Genomic DNA, 6,800 nt, shown 5'->3' on the forward strand with positions numbered 1-6,800 from the left:
GAAGTTTCCTATGTCTGTGAAATGGGTCTTCTTTTTGCATAAATGAAGTCCACAAGGTTAAAATCCCTGTTTCATGGAGAATTACTGCTTGCCTGTCAGAAGTTTGAAAGCTGATTTTATGTTAACTCTAATCTGATGTCTTCTGTGACTTTTCATCCTGAAAGTTAATTGTGGGATCGGATTTAACGTTTGTATGTTATACTCATGTATTTAGATTTAACTGCTGCCAGAAGACTGGCTTGTTCACCTTCAGGAGTATCTGGGTGCTGCAGGGGAAGGCTAATGTCAGAAGTACAAGTTGGATCCCCCCACATGCTGTCTTTGTAAAGTCCTTACTGGAGTATCCTGAGGGAGAGACACATCAGAAGGCAGTTAATGCTGTAGCACATTTCTTCAACAAAAGTTACTGCTAATTTTTTTAGAATTTCATTTTTCTCATGCAACTATCTGCTCATCTTGTGAAATAAAACTCACTGTGAAAATAAATGATTTATTGTCTACATAGCAGTTTTAATATATATATATATAATATATATATATATATAAATTTGAAAAAGCAAAACTCATATTACAGCCAGAGTGAAATGCAACAGTATCTTACTATTTATACAAACCTACTTTCCACCCTTACTTTTCTCCAAAGTGTCATTGCAGGTACAAGGAAGGCCGGCTGCAGGTCTGTAAAATAAGAATTGCAAAATGGTAGTTGTCAAGCTCCTAATTCCATATTCAAATACTTTCCCATGAATTACATATGCCTTTCTGTTGAAAAGTGGCTAAGTCTCAGTTTGAAATGCTGTGCTGTCCAGGGACAGAAATTCTGATTTATTTGGGGCTTCTTCAAACCTGTAAATTTTCATCAACAGTCAAATGCTTAGTCCCTGTTTTCTGTAAATATTTAAACTGTCCTTTATCTAATTCTTAGACAATCACTCCATGTGGATATTTTTCAAGTTACTACAGTATTTTACTATGATAAAACCCACTTTACTGAATTCAACTCTGAAAAGACCATTTGCCTGAAAAGTAATTTGGTTAAAGCAACTGAGGTGACATTAAATGTTTAAACTTAATTAGTCCACCATCTTAACACCCTCTACAATTAAGGACATTCCCTCTTGAATTCTAGTTTGTGAAGATAGCTTGATGCTCCTGAGCTTGAGTGTTATACCAAGGACAAAAGTAAAGTGACCTTGCAATCATTTTGGTTACATGCTGTTCATCTTAAATATTTTAAGCATGCAGCCTATGTCCATCAATTAAAGATTTCAGTTGTTGTCTTTTAATGAAGCCACTGAAATGTAACAAAAATGCAAAGTACAGTAAGAAATAACAGGCTATGGATCCGGTGTTTCTTGAGACAGAGGTAAGCTGAAGGTAAGTATTTCCGGACAGTGTTTACAATGCTGTACTTTGAACTCCGGTGGCAGAGACAAGCAGAAATAGTTTTAGACAACTTGAAACAGGATTTTTTTCCAAAAGAAAAATCAATTTCAAAAGAAAATTGATATAAAGTCACGTATATTGATTTGCTAAGCAGATTATTGTTTTTAAAAAGCTACTTTGTAAAGCTGGAAAAGCTAAAAATTGAAAATAGTAAAAAAAAAAAAAAAAAGGTTCAGAAAAACATAATCTTAGAAGTTCTAGGGCAGAGTTAGGGATGGTTGAAGTATCTATGACAGAGGAACAACTTTATGAGGTACCATACTGCTGCACTGCTAATCCATCCTTACATGAAACTCAGCGTTTCTCCTTGGGTTAACTGACGCAAGTCTGATAGCACACCAGAGAACTCTGCTGGAAGATACCCTTTGTGAATCTTCAAATGATAGGGGAACATCACTTTAAAAAGCACTGGTCCAGTTAATACTGATCCTCTCCATTACAGAAGGTTGGCAGTTTCCTATTGTCACAAGCAATTTAAAGGTCAAAGGCTGAAGGAGCTTGTGGTAAAGGTAACAGCACGAGGCTTCAAAATCAGCTCTTCTACATTCATGGAGTTCGTGTAGTTAGGAAAGGTAACTTACTCCACTGACTTGTGGAGTAGTTTTCACTGAAGTCCTGAAGCAAATTTGAGAGGATTTTTTCTTACTAGCAATTATAAGCCCATTAATTTACTTACAGCTTTGGATGTGTTGGAATAATAATCCGTATCTGTTCTTTGCTGTCACTTGGGAGTTTTTTCTTACGGAGATGGATTATTTGGAGTATCTTCTATTTCTTAGCATGAAAATCAGTATTTCTTCTTCCTCTTCTCTCTGAAAGCTGACTGTGAACTTAAAGGAGTGTAATGATATTTAACATAAAGCTGGCTTGAAGATTTCAGAATGCCATAAGGAAACTGGACATTCAAAAGTTAATCACATTTCTGGTTAATGATCTGATTAATCATCTGAATTGAGTGTTTGTAAATGAGTAAAGATACATGGGAAATGGAAAACTTGAAGCTCAAAACAGACTTATTTTTGTTTTTGTTATTTGTGTACTACATATATCCTTGTTCACAGTTTTATTACAGTCACGCCGCTACCTGACTTCGCGTCTACAAGGAAATCTTAAACTGATATTAATCCTCAACCTTCTCTGGAGATTATTATTATATTCTCAAAATTTACATTTACTTTTCATGTATATTTTGTGCTCAGGAGACTCCCGTGGCACAGGTAGTTCCACAGTGTTAGTTATCTACTTGAGACTTTTTTTACTGAAAATTTTCATTTTATCATAGAATCATAGAATCATAGAATGGTTTGAGTTAGAAGGGACCTTTACGGTCATGTGGTTCCAACCCCCCACCTATAGGCAGGGACACCTCCCTCTAGACCAGATTGCTCAAAGCCCCATCCAACCTGGCCTTCAATACTTCCAGAGTGGTAGCACTCACAACCTCTGTGGGCAACCTGTTCCAGTATCTCATCGTTCTCACAGTAAAGAATGTCTTCCTACTATTATCTACCCTCTTCCAGTTTAAAACCATTTTCCCTTGTCCTGTTGCTAGATGCCCTTAAAAAAGCTTTCCTGTAGGGAGCTTCCCTGTAGGCTCCCTTCAGATACTGGAAGGCCACTATATGGTCCCCCCAGAGCCTTCTCTATGCTGAAGAGTCCTTGTAGGGGAGGTGCTCCAGCCCTCTGATCATCTTTGAGGGTCTTCTCTAGACCTGCTGCAACAGCTCCATGTCCTTCTTGGGGTCCCAGAACCTGATGCAGTACTTTAGGCGGGATCTCATGAGAGCAGAGCAGAGGGGCAGAAACACCTCCCTCAACCTGCTGGTCACACTTCTCTTGATGCAGCCTAGGATACAGTTGCCCCTGTGGGCTACAAGTACACATTGCCAGCTCACATTGAAACTTTCATCACCAGCACTCTCAAATCCTTCTCCTCAGGCTGCTATCAAGACATTCTCTTCCTAACCTGTATCTGTGTTTGTGACTGCCCCAACCTAGGTGCAGGACCTTGCACTTGGTCTAAGTGAGCTTCATGAGCTTGGCATGGGTCCACCTCTCAAGCCTGCCCAGGTCACTCTGGATAGTATGTGAACTGCACTAGTCAGCTTGGTGTCATCTGCAAAGTTGCTGAGGGAGCACTTGATCCCACTGTCCATGTCGCCTATGAAGATGTTAAATAATACTGGTATCAGCACTGATTCCTGAGGAACGCCACTCCTCACCAGCTTCCACTTGGACATTGAGCCATGACCACAACTCTCTGAGTGCAGCCATCCAGCCAATTCCTTATTCAGCATGTGGTGCATCCATCAAATATATCTTTCTCCAGTTTGTTGGCCAGGATGTTGTGCAGGACAGTATCAAAAGTCCAAGTAGAGAACATCAGTTGCTCTTCCTTTATACACTGACACTGTAACTTCATCATAAAGGTCACTGAGTTTGTTAGGCATGACTTGCTCTTGGTGACACCATGTTGGTTACCACCTCATCTTTATTTTCCATGTGCCCATAGAAAAGTCCACGTAGGGCTTTCAGGATGATCTGTTCTGTGATCTTGCTAGGCACAGTAGTGAGACTGATTGGCCTGAGGTTCCTTATATCTTCTTTATTTTTCCCTTCCTGAAAAATGAGGTAATATTTCTCTTTTTCCAAACAGTGAGAACTTCACCAGACTGCCATGACCCATCAAATATGATTGATAGCAGCTTGGCAATTTCATCCGCCAGTTCCTTCAGAACCCATGGATGGATCTCATAAGTTCCCATGGACTTGTGTACCTTCACATTCTTTAGATGATCTCGAACCTGATCTTCACTTACAGCAGATAGATTTTCCTTCTCCAAGTTTTTACCTTTTCTTTCTGCAGCTTGGGCAGTGTGGCTAGAGCCCTTGCCAGCGAAGACTGAGGCAAAGAAGTCAGTGAGCACCCCAGTTTTTTCCATATCACTTGTGACTTGGTTTCTAGTTTGCTTCTGCTTACATCTTCCGTGGTCTTACTTCTGTAGCTGATATACTTACAGAATTTCTTCCTATTGCCCTTTACGTCCGTGGCTAGATTTAATTCTTTCTGGATTTTAGCTTTCCTAATCTTATTCCTAGCTATTTGGACAACTTTGTAGTCCTTTCAAGTAACCCTTCTCTGCTTCCACTCCCTATAGACTTTCTTTTTGAGCTTAAGTAAGACCAGGAACAACCTGTTGATTCATGGAGGCCTCCTGGCATTCTTGCCTGCCTTCCTTTTTCTCAGGGTGCACTGCTTCTGGGCTTGGAAGAGACAGTTCTTGAATACTGACCAGCTTTCTTGGGCCTCTCTTTCCTTCATCAAAGTAGGAAGTTTGTTGCACATTCTCTTTGATGCCCTAAGAATCTTGAACTCCACCATTTCTTGATCACTGCGGCCAAGGCTGACTTGGAGTCTCACATTACTAACTAGCCCCTCCTTGTTGGTGAGGACAAGGTCCAGAGTAGCACCTTTTCTCATGGATTCCTATACACATGGAAGAGGAAGCTGTCATTAACACAATCCGGGAGCCTCTTTGATTTCTGGTGCACTGCTGTGTTGCCCCTCCAACAGATATCAAGATGGTTGACATCCACTATGAGGGATATATTTTGTGAATGTGAAGCTGCTCGTATATGTTTATAACAGGCCTTATACACTTGGTCCTCTTGACCATGCAGTCTGTAGCAGACTCCCACTAAGATATCTCCTTCCCTGACTTCTCTTTAACCCTAACCCATAAGCTCTCTGTATCTATCTTCTCAGATAATTTCCCTAATGTAGGTAAAGTCATGGCACATTTAACTTAATCAAAAACTCATGAAGAATAGTACATTTCTTTCTCAGTCTATCAATTTTTTACTTCTCTACAGAAGTTAATTTAGGTTTTTCCCCAATATTTCTATTTCTAGCTATTTTTCATAGAAAATCCCACAGAGATCTAACATCCTGCTGCCTAGCTGTAGGTTTAAAACAGAAAAGGAACAAAGGAACAAAAAATATGTCAGGACTACTTGCAGTTTTGCTAAAAGCAACAGTATGGTAAACATTTTGTTAATGAGAAGGTTAAATAGCAAGTATTATATATATATTGGAAATTTGCAGAGGACTGCATCTAATCAGGGAAGGTGGCCAATTCAGTTTCAGTTCTGTAAGTACTCCATATGGAGCCAAATCTCATACAACTAAACAATTTCAACTTTCAATTCCACAAGAAACTCCACATGGAGCCACATTTTATACAACTTCAACTTTCTTGAGTCAGACAGTAATTATTTAAAAGCACAAACCATTGCAGAAGCTGAACAAATGCAAATAGTATCTCATCAGTCAGAAGATCTCTGAGAACTGACAGTTTACATCCTCTCCTTCAAACTGATGCTGAAAATGCTTAAATTACTTCAGTAGATGGGGCAAGATAATTCAAGATAAATGAGTTTGAAAAGGAAGGACCTTTTTATAGAGGAGAAAGTAGATTGCAAGGCTCTGGTGATGTTTATTGCAGAATTACAGAATTATCAAGGAGAGTCCTTAACTCCTTAATAAGGAATCATTTCCTTTGAGTTTGCCAAATCCCAGGTTGTATTAGATAGATCTTAATTTCTCTTCTTAATTTCATTGTCCCAGGTTCCAGTATTACTCACATTATCACAGAATCACAGAATCACAGAATTGTAGGGGTTGGAAGGGACCTCTAGAGATCATCGAGACCAACCCCCCTGCCAAAGCAGGTTCCCTACACCAGGTCGCACAGGTAGGCATCCAGGCGAGACTTGAATATCTCCAGAGAAGGAGACTCCACAACCTCCCTGGGCAGCCTGTTCCAGTGCTCCGTCACCCTCACCGTGAAGAAGTTCTTACGCACATTCGTGCGAAACTTCCTATGCTGCAGCTTATGTCCGTTTCCCCTCGTCCTGTCTCCACGTACCACTGAAAAGAGACTGGCCTCACCACTATGGCCGCCACACCTCAGATATTTATAAACCTGGATCAGGTCCCCTCTCAGTCTTCTTTTCTCAAGGCTAAACAGACCCAGTTTACTTAGCCTTTCTTCATAGGGGAGATGCTCCAGGCCCTTCACCATCTTTGTGGCCCTCCGCTGGACTCTTTCCAAGAGATCCCTGTCTTTTTTGTACTGGGGAGCCCAGAACTGGACACAGTACTCCAGATGAGGCCTTACCAGGGCAGAGTAGAGGGGGAGGATCACCTCCCTCGACCTGCTGGACACGCTCTTCTTAATGCACCCCAGAATGCCATTGGCCTTTTTGGCCACGAGGGCACACTGCTGGCTCATGGCCAACCTGTCGTCCACCAGGACGCCCAGGTCCCTCTCTGCAGAGCTCCTCTCCAGCAG

Source organism: Meleagris gallopavo, chromosome Z (genome assembly GCF_905368555.1).
Source record: "Meleagris gallopavo chromosome Z, MGAL_WU_HG_1.1, whole genome shotgun sequence".
Classification (NCBI taxonomy): domain Eukaryota; kingdom Metazoa; phylum Chordata; class Aves; order Galliformes; family Phasianidae; genus Meleagris; species Meleagris gallopavo.